Consider the following 14,769-nt stretch of genomic DNA (forward strand, 5'->3'; position numbering starts at 1 on the left):
TAGCTGCACAGCTATATTCCCATCAGTTCTACCAATCAACCAGAGTGGCTTCATTCTGACCAATCATGGCAGTGCTTTGGGCCAATCAAACTTCAAGGTTTTGGAGTCTGTATTTGCATAAAGACAGACCAACCACGGACTAGGGGCAGGGACTTCTGTTTATATAAGTCAGCTACTTTCTGACTGAGAGAGGACACATTCCCTTTGTACTGAAGACTAAAGATGGCATTTCTTTGGCTAGAGGAGCTTCACAAAATAAAATTCTCAAGGAAATGCTTTACAGAAAAAAGAAAAATTTCTCCAAATCAGAGTTTGGAAAATGACAGAGAAGCGTGAGTAAAAAAGATTGGTAAATATTTGAGGTAAATTTAATTGAACATTGTCTATATAAAATAATGACTACCAATAATGTGTACATTAAATGTTAAGGCAGGTGTTAATACATATTTAAATTTTTATGTTAAAACTTAAAGTTCAAACATTAAAATAAAATAGAGTCTAAAAATAATTGAAATACCAAAAAAATCAAGAAAAAATTCTGTTAAAGAAATATTTAAAAGTACACAGTACAAACAGAAGAGGAAGAACCAGTCCAAATATAGAAATAGTAAAAAATAAATATAACCTGGCCTGTGGTGACACAGTGGATAAAACCTTGACCTGGGATGCTGAGGTCGCCGGTTTGAAACCCTGGGCTTGCTCAGTCAAGGCACATATGGGAGTTGATGCTTCCTGCTCCTCCCCCCTTTATCCTTTCTCTCTCTCTCTCTCTGTCCTCTCTAAAATTAATAAATAGAAAAAAATCTTTAAAAAATACATAAATCTAAACTCACCAAATACAAGATATTTTCTAATTAGATTATTAATACCAGTCACCACCACCACCAATAACAAAATATTGTGGGATAATATAAATATAATGGTATCCTGGAGTAAATGAAAGAGGAGATTTCTAGCTTCGTACTGCTGCCCTCAAATCACATATCACTTATGAACTCTGAAGAGCTAATGGCATCAGAATATCAGTAAAATGGTGACCTACGCATAACACACTGGTAAGTGGGGCCCAGTGTGCCCAGCCTTTTGGAGATCATCTGACAGCCAGGGGAAAACACAGCAATTCAATTTATGTAATATCAGTGATTAATATTAATACTATTTAAATATATCTTAAAATATTTCACAGGGCTTTACTTGGAAGGGTTCTTAAACATGATCTGTTCTTCTTACTTTACAGATGAAGACACCAAAATCCTATTTCCAATTAGATAATTTTCTTTCCTGCTTTTGATGCACAGATAAAAGGTATGTGGCTAATGACTCAACGATCACTCTCATCATTTTGTTATTAGACTCACGACCCAGGAGAAATATAAAAGTGCTAAAAGTAATGCAGAGGGATGGTGTTATGTATTTTCAGGAAGGGGCTGGAGAAGGCAGGGGAGAACATGCCTAACTACTCAGAATAATAAACTCTGGGTTATCCCTGGCAAAGGAAAGATGAGGAAGGTAAGGGCTGCATTCTTTTTTCAAGTTGATGGTATTTGCTAAGCAACAATATGTTAGGTTCAACCAACACAGCAACCGAGTGAAGTAAGTGGTACTATGATCACTATTTTATTTTATTTTTTTTATTAATTTTACTAGGGTGACATCAATAAATCGGGGTACATATGTTCAAAGAAAACATGTCCAGGTTATCTTGTCAATCAATTAGGTTGCATACCCATCACCCAAAGTCAGATTGTCCTCCGTCACCTTCTATCTAGTTTTCTTAGATCACTATTTTAGAGATGAGAAAACTGAGGCTCAGCTGGGTTATATTAATTGTTCATTATTTAGCCACTTGTTCAATATTTAGCCAATACATGCTGAAGATGTAATCCACGCACAGACTTCTCTGACTTCAAAGCTCATGCTGACAGCCCAGATGCACTCCATCCAACTCTGCTTGCTTTGTCATTCTGCCTGGGTTTCACTTCACTCCAGTTGTGGCAAAATGCTCCTTAGTCTACAATGCTTGTTAGCAGCTAAATTTGTATCATCTTCATTTTGTGAGATGTAGAAGAGTCCTGACTTAGCCAATATTTGGGGCATGTATTGTATCAAACAAGGGCCTTTCAGGAAATAGATGACACATTCAAATGGGGCAACTAAATGTTAAAGGTTTTGGTAGAGTTAAAAAATTTTTTAAAAGATTTTATTTATTAACTTTTTTAGTGAGAGGGGAGAGAGAGAAAGGGGGTGAGGAGTGGGAAGCATCAACTTGTAGTAGTTGCTTGTCATATGTGCCTTGACCGGGCAAGCCTGGGTTTTCGAACCAGCAAACTCAGCATTCCACATCCACGCTTTATCCTCTGCGCCACCACAGGCCAGGCAAGAAAATCTTTTTTAAAGGGATTAAGAAGAGGAGATAGGATCAAAGAAGGTGAAGGGATTAGCCAAAATCATATACACAACACATAGATAGACAACAAGCTAGCAATAGCCAGAGGGAAAGGGGGCGTGGATGTAGGGGAGGGGAGAGAAGGGGGTGAAATGGCGGTAGAAAGAGACTTTGCATGGGGCACGGGGGCATGAAGCTGATGCACTGTGTAGGGTGTTATGTTGAGTGGACACTTGAAACCATGGCAACACAATAAATTAAAATTAAAAACAAAACAAAACAAAATAAAAGAGGTAAAGAAGCACTGCTGATTTAGTGACAGAAGGAGTATAGACTATACTATAGTCACTATAGGAACGAGGGGAAGGAGCCGTTTCCGTTCCCCAGAGGTAAGAGAGGAAGCTGTAAGAGAATCACCCACCAGGAGTTCTGGCTTGTGATGAGAGAATGCAGTCACTCTGAACCTGGGTCCAAAGAGGGAGGGAGCTGGAGGCGTTAACACTCATCCTCTGCTCCGGACTTCGGACCTTCTGCTTCAGCTGAACCTGAAAGGAATCAGAAAGCAAAGGAACAGATGCAGCCCATGCTTGTCAGCTTCCTGGGTAGAGACCAAGCGAAACAGCTGCAATTAAAATGTAAACAATAGATACAAGCCAGAAAGAATTGTAATTTTGTAATTAGTAATGAGTGCAGTTTACTTCCTCAGGCTCATAGCTATGAGATCTATCACTACTTAGCAACCTAATTGGGTTTGGAAAGGACTAAAGAAATTGTTCAGACTGGGAGAATATTTCTGTAGAAATATTCTGTAGAATATTCTGTAGAAAGAAAACATTAACACTTAATGAAGTATCTGAAAAGTTTAAAAGTTTATTATTTATTTTTCTTTTCTCAGGAAAATAACTAAAAGTTTAGCTGAGATCTGGGAAGAGGATAGGAATCCAGTTCGTTAGAAGTGTAACAATGTCTTTTCTTAGCTAAGATACGGAAACAACCATCTATTATGCTTGAAAATAGAAACTGTATTTGATATGTTGTTCAATGTTTTGTTATTTTCTATTACCCTGACTGTTCTTAGTTTCCAAGATTATGATTGTTGGTCAAATAAGTTTGTAAACATGATATATATGTTTGCTCGCTTGTGACTTATAATGGGTGTGGGGGACAGGCTATAAGCAGGCCAGGTTGTTGTAGCCTGAGGTTTGGTTTTGGGACTAAGCTTTTCCCCACACCCTTGACTGATTGTATGATCTGGGTGGTGCACTCTCATGAGAAATCCAGTTATGCCTTGGATAAGTGACTTTGTATCGGAGACTTTCTTGTTTGTATATTGGATTAAGGGATTTTCGTTTTCTACACTATAAAGTGGGACAGACCAGGAGCTCAGACACACAGTTCCTGCTATCACAATTGCAGGGGCTCCCCTGATCCCTTGCCCTTCATGGGAAGAGCTGGTTTTCTGCTTTTCCCTTGTCTTCTTTTGTGGTTTGCCTGTCTTGGTGAGACACCAATAAATAGGATGGCCCCCCATCCTCTGACTCCGCCATTTCTTTATCGCCTGCCCGAATCCAATGGGAACCTGCATGTGAATGGTCACGATGACGGCTCCTGGCCTTACAATGATGAAGTAACTTACCTTTTTAGTTTCAAATAAGGACAGAATCAAGGTATAATTGAGTAAAAACAAAAGCCAGAAACTGGGCCCCAAACTTTAAATTCCTTTACAATTCGAATTGAAGATTCTCATGCTGGATTGAATCATATTTGGCCAGCCTGGTGGTTTTAGGAAGTTTTAATCTAAATCCTCTGAGATTTGCTATTCCTTCTTCAGTTTGCCACAGTGCTTACTTGTTGTCTTATACCTTGCTTTTAATGTGTTCCAAATTTACCCTGTAAGTTTTTAGTCTATGTTTTATATCATATACCTGTTTCTTATTTTGAGTTCTCTGATAAAATTTAAAAGGTTGATAATGGCATCTAGTTCTCCCAACTAGGAAGAGCCTAATCACCCCCAGCTCCTTTCTGCTACCAGGAAATAACACTGAACCTAGCACAGCAACAGGGGGCGGGTGTCTCAGAGAGGAAGAAAGTCGAATAGCATAGATACCGGGAGACTTGAAACCTGAGATGGCAGTGAGTTCCCCGGTTTCCTTAGTGTCCCCTGCCCCCCCCCCCCCATATATCCTGGGTAAGATCCAATCGGTTCTGGAACTGCCAACAAACACAGACAAAAAAGAGTGAAGGAATGAGAAAGAAAGAAAAGCTGCCAAGAAAATCCTGTCCCCCTCCTCAAAGGCACAGGAAAAGGATGGTCTAACTGTAAGGTATTTTTCTCCACCAAGAAGGAAGGAAGGGGCCGGAGCCACGAAGTGTGGAATAGTAAAAGGCTTTATTGAGTATAGAGTGCGCATCCCGCCCGGAGAGGTTCCCTGGCCCCGAGGAAAGATGGAGGCCAAGGAAGTTGCAAGGAGTGACCTGTGTGAGGGATATTTAAAGGGTCCCTAGGGTGGTTGAGCTAATATGATGTGGTGAAATCTCACTGGCTGGCAGATGGTCGCTGTTTTCCAAAGGGTTCCTGGGAAGTTTCTTTTGGTGTGCTTAGTTGTGGGCGGTCCCAGCCAAAGTTCCCGGGTCTGACCTTTCCCATTATCCACCGACCTTACACTAACAACAAAATTTTTTTGTCAGTACCCATTCTGTTTCAGCCACACACCAATGGAAAGCTGTGCTCTGCTGGCTGTGATTTCAGCACACCCGAGTATGGACTCTGTTTTCCCACCTTACCTCCTACCGCAGGAACGAATGTATATTCTTTTATTAATTTATTCATGTAACCTCTTTCACTAAGGAGTTTTAGTTCATATAAGTTTTGGATAAAAAAAAATAATTTAGGCAGCATGGATATAATAGAATGTGATATATTTTTAATGCTATATATCTACTCCCTACAGGGAAAAACAGTCAAGAACCACTTTAAACCATAGTTGTGTGTCTCATTCTAACCTAATAGCTTATTTAAATTTCGTTCAATTCAGTTCCAACATTTTTGGTTTTGTGTTGCTCAGCACAAATTCTTCTGATTTATTCCTTCAGGCTCATGTCTTGTAAGAGCTGTTTACTTTGGAATTTTACGTGTCCTTTATTTACTTATTTTAATCCTTATTTTTAGTTATGTTTTTCTAAGTTAGGTGCATGCCTGAATGAGGTTTAGCTTTTATATCACAGCTCAAAAAAATTGTTTGATTTAGCACTTCAGAAAAATAATAAAATTTGTTATAATTATTATATTAATCAGGGCTCACCCAGAGGAGACTGGCAAGTGTGGACACTTGAGTCTCTGAGAGTAGAATGTCCACCTGCTCCCCCTCCTTGTCAGGAAGCCATAATCTGATTGCCAGAATTTAAGAGGAAACTTAAAAAAAAATTTATGATGTGCTAAATATTAACGTCAGGTTTCTTTCAGAGTAAAGGGGGTGTTTTAATTTATACTGTCTTTTTGTCTGAAAGTCTTTCTGGCCCTTTAATTTTAGTTCCTTTGGTGCTGAGCTATGATATTAGTTCCTAATTTTCAGTCATGAGTTCCTCAGTTGTCTCTTTATGCTTAATTACCTTGAAGGTATTTCATAAGATTCCAGAGGGTGATGGATCTTCCCACATAAGATACAGCCATTCATTCATTCATTCATTCATTCATTCACTGATTTGTTCAATCAACACATATTTACTGAGCATCTAGAAAACGTCAGACATTAGGATAGAATATGGAGATAGAATGAGGCCCTTTGGTAACTCATAGACTATCAGAGAAATTTGCAATCTAATACACTCAACTTTTTAGATTCTAGCTTCCTTAATTATTGAAAAAGGAATGGAATATTCTCATCATTCTTTCTGACATTCTCTCTTACATGAAAGAAACTGCCTGGCCCTGGCTGGGTGGCTCAGTGGATAAAGCATCATCCCAGTGCACCAGAGGTCGTGGGTTTGATTCCTCGTCAGGGCACGTATGAGAAGCAATCAGTGGGTACACAACTAAATGTACTAAATGAAAAAACTAAGTAGAACAGTGAGCTGATGCTTCTTTTTCTCAAATCAATGGAAAAAATGAAAAAGAAACTACGAACCTCCCTTGTCTTCAATCACCTTTGCAAAATTTGTAACTGATAGACTTATTGAGTGGTTTTCAGCAAGTATTAGTCATCTTAGTGTATGCATATTAAATCAAACCACAAATAAAATCATCTAATATGAAGAAGAAGGAAATGCCATTATCTAGAGGCCATGGAAAGGTGAATATATTTAAGATGCTGCTGGCACCACATGATGTGGGCCAGCAATACGCTGCAAGCAGAATTAATAGTGGCGTCCACAAAATTCAAAAGGTTGACACTGTCCTTTGAGAAACAAATTGCAATTATAGTTCTGGACAATAAAGTGCATTACCATAGATATTAGAATAGATAGGTAGCACTGATTTTAAATTCCGTACTTTTAAAATTACACTCTGTGTAACTTAATATGTTATTGGGTACTTGTGTTTATAAAAATATTTAAATTTATTTAAAATAAATATACTATGCTATATTTTTATTTTTCAAATACATTAAATTCAAAGCTACAGAGCAGAAAATACCTGGGATTATTAGTTGAGGAATTATTATTAACTCTATGAAATATAAAAACATAGGTTTTATTTTTCTGGAGGTTTTTAATTCAGTACCAGTCCCTGCACTGTGCAGAAGCGGTTTTGTGGATCGAAATGCTTAGTACTGTTTTTAACCACAATAAAAAGTACTAATGGTATCAGCTTTGACCTCCGGACATTTCAATGCAGGGGTTAGGTAGCAATGACTTGATGGAGTATATCTCTCTGTGTGTCCCTGGAAAGAAAGCTGTTTGGGAGCACCAATGACCCTGAGTTCACTCATTATAAATTTCCAGTCTGTTAATATGCTGTAAGGAAAAGGCTTGTGAGATAGATTAATGGAAATTTTTATATTAAGAATTTAGAACAGCTGGCCATGCTGTGAAACTGCTTACACTCAGCCCTATAGACACAGGTTAGACTTGTTGAAACACGAGGCTTATGAAAGTGTGAAAAAGGTTATACATAATTCAACTGTTTAAAGACCAAAGAGCTTCAGTTCCAAAACAAAGCTGTCATTTCCCAAATAGTGGTATGAGTTATAGAAAACATGGTATATTATGTAACATATCAGGTTATATAATACACTGTTTTATGTTATTAAATGAGGTCATAAGAACAAATAGTTTTAGAAAGCACTGTTTTAAACAAAGATAAACAGGTTGTTTAATTGCAGGACTTCTCCAAACACTGGCTATCACAATTAGCTCGGTGCCTCATAAGAGGAAATATATCAATAGTCTTTTTCAGCAATTGGTAAGTTTATAACCCTTTTGATCCATTTAACTGATCTACCACAAATAATCATTTCAGAAACACTGATTCAGGTTGATAAAGAGGACAATTATTTTTTCCCTCTGTATCAGATCAATCTTAGATAGCAATTAATTGTAAAATTAACTGTGAGATCTACACTGATCCGAATCATCATATTCTTATTTTGAAAATAAAGAAATGGAGGGAGCAAGAGGTAAGCTGACTTAACTAAATATCACAATTGAGATATTTTATATACTATTGGGGGTTTAATAGATAAAGAAAATTTTGTAAACAATGGAATATTATTCATCTATCTAAGAAAGGGGATCCTGTCATTTGTGATAACATGGATGAAATAAGAGGTAGAGGAAGACTCATACTGTATGAACTCAGTTATATGTGGAATCTAAAACGTTCAGTTATGAGATCAATAAGTTCTGGGAATATAATCTACAACGTGATGACTATGGTTAACAATATTGTATATTTGGAAGTTGCTAGGAAAGTCTATCTTATAGGTTCTAAACTCATGGACCTTGGTTTTAAAGAGCATTTTATGAATTTGACTCCACAGGCAAGGGAAGTGAAGGCAAAAATTAATGAATGGGACTACATCAGACTATGAAGTTTTTGCTCAGCAAGAGAAACAACAAAATAAACAGATAGCCAACTAAATGGGAAATGATATTTTCAAACAACAGCTCAGATAAGGGCCTAATGTCCAAAATATACAAAGAACTCATAAAACTCAACAACAAACAAATAAACAATCCAATAAAAAAATGGGAAGAGGACATGAACAGACACTTCTCCCAGGAAGATATACAAATGGCCAACAGATATATGCAAAGATGCTCATCTTCATTAGTTATTAGAGAAATGCAAATCAAAACAGCAATGAGATACCACCTCACACCTGTTCGATTAGCTATTATTAACAAGACAGGTAATAGCAAATGTTGGAGAGGCTGTGGAGAAAAAGGAACCCTCATTCACTGTTGGTGGGACTGTAAAGTAGTACAACCATTATGGAAGAAAGTATGGTGGTTCCTCAAAAAACTGAAAATAGAACTACCTTATGACCCAGCAATGCCTCTGCTGGGTATATACCCCCAAAACTCAGAAACATTGATACGTAAAGACACATGTAGCCCCATGTTCATTGCAGCACTGTTCACAGTGGCCAAGACATGGAAACAACCAAAAGCCCTTCAATAGAAGACTGGATAAAGAAGATGTGGCACATATACACTATGGAATACTACTCAGCCATAAGAAATGATGACATCGGATCATTTACAGCAAAATGGTGGGATCTTGATAACATTATACAGAGTGAAATAAGTAAATCAGAAAAAACCAAGAACTGCATTATTCCATATGTAGGTGGGACATAAAAACGAGACTAAGAGACATTGACAAGAGTGTGGTGGTTACGGGGAGGAGGAGGGAGAGGGAAAGGGGGAGGGGGAGGGGCACAAAGAAAACTAGATAGATAGAAGGTGACGGAGGACAATCTGACTTTGGGTGATGGGTATGCAACATAATTGATCAAGAAGATAACCTGAACATGTTTTCTTTGAACATGTGTACCCTGATTTATTGATGTCATCCTAGTAAAATTAATAAAAAAAATTAGAAAGTGTATCTTGAAAGTTCTCATCACAAGAAAAATCATTTGTAACCAGGTAAGGTGATGTATATTAACTAAACTTATTGTGGTGATCATTTTGCAATATGTATTATACATATAGCAAATCATTGTATTTTACACTTTAACCAACTTTCCCAAAGTCACCTGGGTGATATTTGTCAAAGTTGATGCTGTGATAATGTAAACCACCAACATTACCTTGGCCTCTGGGTGCTTCCTATGCTTACTGATGAGGCGGGTCTTAGCTCATGTGGTCCCAAAGATGCCAGGTCTTCCTCAATCTGGATGGCATGTTGGTGGCTGACATGCAAGAGCAGCATTGGTACATTGAACAAACCAAGAATCTAGAGTATCATTGGAAGCCAGGCCACGTATGTCATACGTATCTGGCTACCCAGAAGTTTTGCCATGTTGAATCAGATACCCACCTGTGGTGGTGGGGGAGGAGGGAAAGAGAAAGCTAGGACATGTTAAAAGAATAAATGGAGGCCCTGGCTGGTTGGCTCAGTGGTAGAGCGTTAGCCTGGCGTGTGGAAGTCCCAGGTTCGATTCTGGTCAGGGCACACAGAAGAAGCACCCATCTGCTTCTCCACTTTTCCCCTTCTCCTTCCTCTCTTTCTCTCTCTTCCCCTCCCACAGCCAAATCTCCATTGGAGCAAAGTTGACCTGGGCACTGAGGACAGCTCCATGGCTTCTGCCTCGGGTGCTAGAATGGCTACGGCCGCAACAGAGCAATGCTCCAGATGGGTAGAGCATTGCCTCTTGATGAGCATGCCAGGTGCATCCTGGTTGGGTACATGTGGAAGCCTGTATGACTGTCTCCCCACTTCTAACTTTGGAAAAATACTAAATAAATAAACAAATGGAGAGAAGGAGAGGTAAGTTGACTTAGCAAATGTCACAACTGACATAGTTTACATTACCTGTCTTTATAAGGTAGGTATTAGCAGACAGAAACTAGAGAAATGTTGCAGCACTGATAATATGGAAAATATTTTACTATTTTAAATTAAATATGAATATCAGAATAAATTATCATCTATTAGTTTAAGAGACAATATATATAGAAGCTTCATTGTTCTAAGTTTAAGTTATATCAATGAATTTTATTAGAGTGCCTATTTTTTTTTCTTTGTAATTTTCTGAAGCTGGAAAGGGGGAGAGACAGTCAGACAGACTCCCGCATGCGCCCAACCGGGATCCACCCGACACGCCCACCAGGGGGCGATGCTCTGCCCACCAGGGGGCGATGCTCTGCCCCTCCGGGGCGTCGCTCTGTCATGACCAGAGCCACTCTAGCACCTGGGGCAGAGGCCAAGGAGCCATCCCCAGCGCCAGGGCCATCTTTGTTCCAATGGAGCCTCGGCTGAGGGAAGGGAAGAGAGAGACAGAGAGGAAGGAGAAGGGGAGGGGTGGAGAAGCAGATGGGCGCTTCTCCTTTGTGCCCTGGCCGGGAATCAAACCCAGGACAACTGCACGCCAGGCCGATGCTCTACCACTGAGCCAACTGGCCAGGGCCCCTATTTTTTAAGTGCTAAGGCCCAATATAGGAAAGGAAAAATCATTTATCATATCTAACAGTGATTTTCAGATTTCTTGAATTATTGTGCAAGGTAACTTAGCACTAGTAAGATTTTATATATATATAAAATATATGTATATAAACTTCCATTGTATAAATATGGGTTTTCCTTTTTAGCTATGTATAAAATCAATAAACTAGGTAAAATCGCCACTATTAAATAATATAGTATTTTAGTTCAACAAATATTAACAATCATTGAATATGATATGTGGGATGATTATGGGTAATTACTTTTACAAATATCATCTTTTATAGAGTTTTAACTTTGTAGCTCTCCATCATAATTTGAATTATTCTAAACATTTTTAACATACCTTAACATTAAAATTTTGTGAAATAAAAGTGTGTCCTAGAACGATTAAATGTTAATAGTTGTTCATGGCTTCATTCATTCATTCAATAAATATTTATTGAGCATACATGGTGTGTCAGGTAAATTCCAGACCTAATCCTTGCCCTCATAATGCCAATAAGGTGAGAAAGACAGATTTAATCAAGCAACTACATAAATTAATTATCCTCATAAAGCAGGAAGGAGAGTGTCTAATTCCATGAGAAATAAAAATAGTGAATTTTAACCCAGCTGTAGAGGTCAGGGAAGGTTCCCAGAAGGAGTATATATTAATTAAGATCTTTTGAAAGAAGTTACCCAGGTGAAGAAGATGGGGAGGAAAGAGTATTTCGTGCAGATAGAATAGCATGTGAAAAACACCATTCTAAGAAGTTACGTAAAGACTACAAAAAATAGCCTGACCAGGTGGTGGCGCAGTGGATGGAGCTTCATGCTGGGATGCAGAGGACCCAGGTTCAAGACCCCGAGGTTGCCAGCTTGAGTGCGGGCTCATCTGGTTTGAGCAAAGCTTACCAACTTGGACCCAAGGTCGCTGGCTTGAGCAAGGAGTTACTCGGTCTGCTGAAGGCCCGAGGTCAAGGCACATATGAGAAAGCTGTCAATGAACAACTAAGGTGTCACAACAAAATAATGATGATTGATGCTTCTCATCTCTCTTTGTTCCTGTCTGTCTGTCCCTATCTATCCCTCTCTCTGACTGTCTCTCTTTCTCTGTAAAAAAAGAAAAAAAAGAAAAAAGAAAGACTACAGAAAATAAATTGCCATTGAAATGGACGAATTGCTAGGGAGAGATGATTTTTGAGGAGGCAGAGAGTTGAGAAGAAACCACAAAATGAAGATTGTCATGTAAGCCATTGGGAAGGAAAAAGTTACTGTCATCTGTCAACTCATTCCTTCCCTTCCTAGAGCTATTTGAGTGGTTCAGGGGAAAGGTGATAGTTTAGAAGCGATGATGGCGATAGGAAGAACTAAACAGATTCAAGAGAGAGGAGGTAAAACTGACAAGACAGATTTGATGAGTCTGACTCGGAGGCAAGAGTAGAACAAAATCACTTGAACACATTTGTGAGGTCTGTGGAACTGGATGAATAGGTTTGCCGTTTACTGAGATAGCAGAAGTGAGAAGATGGTCAGGCTGTGAAGAAACAGTGATGGGTCTTGAACATATTTTGAACATGGGGCATTGGAGGTGGCTTGAGGCATACAGAAGAAAATGTTAATCCAAGTTGGAGCTCAAATGGAAGTTCTACATATTTAGAGTCATACAGGGTGGGGCAAGAGGAGGTTGAGAGTTGTTCACATGGAAACTAATACAATCATTGATAAATAATACAGTGGTACCTTGAGATATGAATTTAACTCGTTCTGTAACCGAGCTCATAAGTCAGTCAACTCGTATATCAAACTGCCGATACAAGACCCAGGTGTCAACCTGCCAACTAGCGGCAGCTTCCTGAATCATGACTCGTACCTTGGAATTTCTCTCGGATCTCGAACAAAAATATGGATCGAGCCACAGCTTGTATCTTAAAAAAATTTGTATGTTGATCTGTTCGTATCTCAAGGCACCGCTGTATAAGAATAAACTTTGTGTTTCATAGGCTCACAACTTTTGCCCCATCCTGCATGCGTAGAGAAAATATTCAATAGTTGGAGTTAATGGGTGTGGCTGAGAATGCCTGGGGAGTGTACTCTGGGGAGAGTAGAGGATCTTGGCCTTGACTCTGAGTACCTTTGTAGTTAACAGCGGAAAAGGAGGATGAACCTAAGGAAAAGAAGAAAAGGAACAGAGAACTAGAAGGAAAATCAGTGTATCTCTTCAAAATAGCCCAGGGGGGAAAAAGTCTTTCCAAAAATAAGTGATAGTCCTGGCCGGTTGGCTCAGCAGTAGAGCATCGGCCTGGCGTGCGGGGGACCCGGGTTCGATTCCCAGCCAGGGCACATAGGAGAAGCGCCCCTTTGCTTCTCCACCCCTCCCCTCCTTCCTCTCTGTCTCTCTCTTCCCCTCCCTCAGCCAAGGCTCCATTGGAGCAAAGATGGCCCGGGTGCTGGGGATGGCTCCTTGGCCTCTGCCCCAGGCGCTAGAGTGGCTCTGGTCACGGCAGAGTGATGCCCCGGAGGGGCAGAGCATCACCCCCTGGTGGGCAGAGCATCGCCCCTGGTGGGCGTGCCAGGTGGATCCCAGTCGGGCGCATGCGGGAGTCTGTCTGTCTCTCCCCGTTTCCAGCTTCAGAAAATAAATAAATAAATAAATAAATAAATAAGTGATTACTAGTGTTGAATGATGCTAAGAAATGATTTAGGATAAGTACGGGCAAATTTTCTAAAAAATTAGATAACAGTCAAAGTAAAGGGCTAGAAGGATTTCCTGACACAAAGCAGGTATTAACTCCTGAAATATCCTCTTTACTCTGAAAGAAATCTGGATGTAAGTTAATGTTAGCATGAAATAAAAAAATGTTTTGTTTGGGTGATAAGATTGTGGAAAAGCTAAAGTCTAATATTGTCAAAATTATTAAATTGTAAGTAGTTTTTATTTGATAAGGTGTTTCAATAATATTTTGCAATCTACTGTTTTATACCTTCTATATTAACTTTTTTAAAGTAAACTAATAAGAACGTTACTACTCCTAATCACTTTCCCTCTTATCAAGCTTCAAGCTCAAGTCACTGTTTGCCCTATGAGGGCAGTTTAAGCTAATAGAAGGTTCTTTTCTTGAGTGTTGAATGTTGAATTACCAAACTGAATAATGGAAAGTGGAGGCAAATTTTAACAGGAATAAAGGGTGGTTAATCCTGGACTAGACCCATTCTGTAGAGGAGGAAGACAAGACAGAAGATGTTGGGTGTGGTGAGAGTTTAGATAACTTCGAGGCTCTGTTTTTTGAAGAGAAAGTGGAATGGCTCTTGGAACTTTTCTTTTAAGACATTTCTGACTCTCAGATTTTCTCTGAACTATCCCATTTTGAAGTTTTCCCTTCATTTGTCAGTTTTGGTCAGTGAGTCAGCCAACCCACAAAATATACTGAAAAATTTAAAATTATTTTTAATACTGTTTTTATTTTCCTCATGGAAGGAAATGACAAATGAGTATAAGGTGGCCAGATCAAGACTCAAATAAACCTCAGAATCCAAAAGCTAATAGCCTGGGCTAATCCTTTATCCCCCAGCGTGTGCCAGCTGTAACATCATTGGAAAATTAAATTGCATTTGACAATATAATGGAATGTAACCGTGAACATGGTAGTAAAGAAGACAATTTTGTAGACAGCTTTATGAAACCACTAAGAAACGAAAGAGTCTTGTACAAGACAAAAAAACAGTCTCTGAAATATCATTTTAATTGATCAGGACTCATCATTTAATTTAGCAATACTTTTCCCTGGTC

At 39.0% G+C, this 14,769-nt stretch overlaps 1 long non-coding RNA gene across 2 annotated transcripts; it reads left to right on the forward strand.

The window, feature by feature from the left end:
- Positions 1-200: 200 nt before the first annotated feature.
- On the forward strand, positions 201-8,749 carry LOC136319828 (uncharacterized). 2 transcript variants are annotated; one of them, XR_010728230.1, is made up of 4 exons: positions 201-332; positions 1,238-1,305; positions 1,421-1,509; positions 8,365-8,749. It is a non-coding gene; the product is annotated as an uncharacterized lncRNA (long non-coding RNA). The 2 variants fall into 2 exon arrangements; XR_010728231.1 differs by lacking the exon at positions 1,421-1,509.
- Positions 8,750-14,769: the final 6,020 nt, after the last annotated feature.

Source organism: Saccopteryx bilineata, chromosome 1 (assembly GCF_036850765.1).
Source record: "Saccopteryx bilineata isolate mSacBil1 chromosome 1, mSacBil1_pri_phased_curated, whole genome shotgun sequence".
In the NCBI taxonomy this organism is placed as follows: Eukaryota; Metazoa; Chordata; class Mammalia; order Chiroptera; family Emballonuridae; genus Saccopteryx; species Saccopteryx bilineata.